We start from the raw sequence: 1,641 nt of genomic DNA, 5'->3' as shown, positions 1-1,641 counted from the left end.
TTTGGATGAAAATACACTCACCCCTTGATTCAAGCAACTATTGTGAATTTTACATGATTTCATGAGGATTTTGCAAGAATTGAATGACAAATCGATGATGCATAATCTCATGACTTTGGCTAGAGCTTTGATGCACTTTATTTGCTTGATTTAAGGGCAAAGGAAGCAAAGAAGAACCACGTTAGTAGCCACGTTAACCTAGTTAACGTGACTACTAACGTGGAATGGGAATGAGCTTGCAACGTTAATGAGAAAAGTGATCACCAATAACATCTGCGAAGCCATCATAAGCCCGCATTAATTGCCACGTTAATTAGGTTAACGTGGTAGCTAACGTGGAGACAAAGAAAGCTCCAACGTTAGTGGTAAATGTGAACACCACTAACGCTCCAAAATGTGGCAATGAACCACGTTAAGAGTCACGTTAACTTAGTTAACGTGAACTCTAACATTAACTTAGTTAACGTGAACTCTAACGTGGAAGAGAGGAACAATGCCAATGTTAGTGACACTCACCTTTGTCACTAACGTTGGATCAAACTAGCATTACCCACGTTAAGACCACTAACATGAAAGTTAATGTGGAGCTAAGATTGATGAGCCAACATTAGTGACACTCACCTTTGTTACTAACGTTTGAGATGGCATTCACTGCCACGTTAGTAGCCACGTTAACTTAGTTAACGTGAGCTCTAATGTGGAGAGTAGGGGCACTTAGAGCGTTAGTAACAAAGGTGAGTGCCACTAACGCTCTCGAAGATAAGGCATACCCACGTTAAGAGCCACGTTAGTTACACTAACGTGAACTCTAACGTAGGGACAAGGGGCACAAGGCAACGTTATTGGGAAAGGTGAGTCCCAATAACGCTTGCGAAGGTTTATAAGGCAAACGTTAGTGGTCACGTTAGTGCCACTAACGTTGGAGTTAACATGGGTTATATGGGGTTGGCACGTTAGTATAAAAGGTGATTGCCACTAACGTTCTCGAACCCACAATGTCACTTAACGTTAACTTCACTAACGCCCATGCCTAGTTCATACTTTTTTGCAAGCTGAGCCCACTAAAGGTTGTAACTGCTTCAACTCAAGATCTAAGGCCCACATCCAAGACTTGAAGAACTCACTAGAAGATCAAGAGAAGTAGTATATATAGGAGTAGTTTTGAACTATAGAGAAGCTTGGCACTTTGGAGAACTACCCTCTGTATATTTACCATTCTGCACTTTTAGCTAGGATGTATTCTTTTCTGCCATTTTCCATTTCTAGAGCTATGAACAACTAAACCCCTTTCATTGGGTTAGGGAGCTCTGTTGTAATTTGATGGATCAATTATAGTTTTCATTCTCCTCTTCTTTCCTCTCTTTTGATTTACTAGAAAGCTTTCGATCTTAATTCAATTGGTTAGTTATCTTGGAAAAGAAACTCTCCATAATTGGATCTCCTCTGAGCCTTGGAAAAGGGATGAGGAGATCATGCTAGAAATGCTTTCTCATGTTGGACCAAATTGGGGTCTGGGCAGAAATAGTGACATGTACTCCTCCCAACACTTTGATTTGGAAATACATGTGGTATAATCAGTGACCACACTTCATCTCTTCCCATGAGCAATTAAATCAAGGAATTGGGCAATTGTTCAAGCTT

This window comes from Arachis duranensis, chromosome 5 (genome assembly GCF_000817695.3).
Source record: "Arachis duranensis cultivar V14167 chromosome 5, aradu.V14167.gnm2.J7QH, whole genome shotgun sequence".
Classification (NCBI taxonomy): Eukaryota; Viridiplantae; Streptophyta; class Magnoliopsida; order Fabales; family Fabaceae; genus Arachis; species Arachis duranensis.
This window is presented reverse-complemented; position numbering follows the sequence as displayed.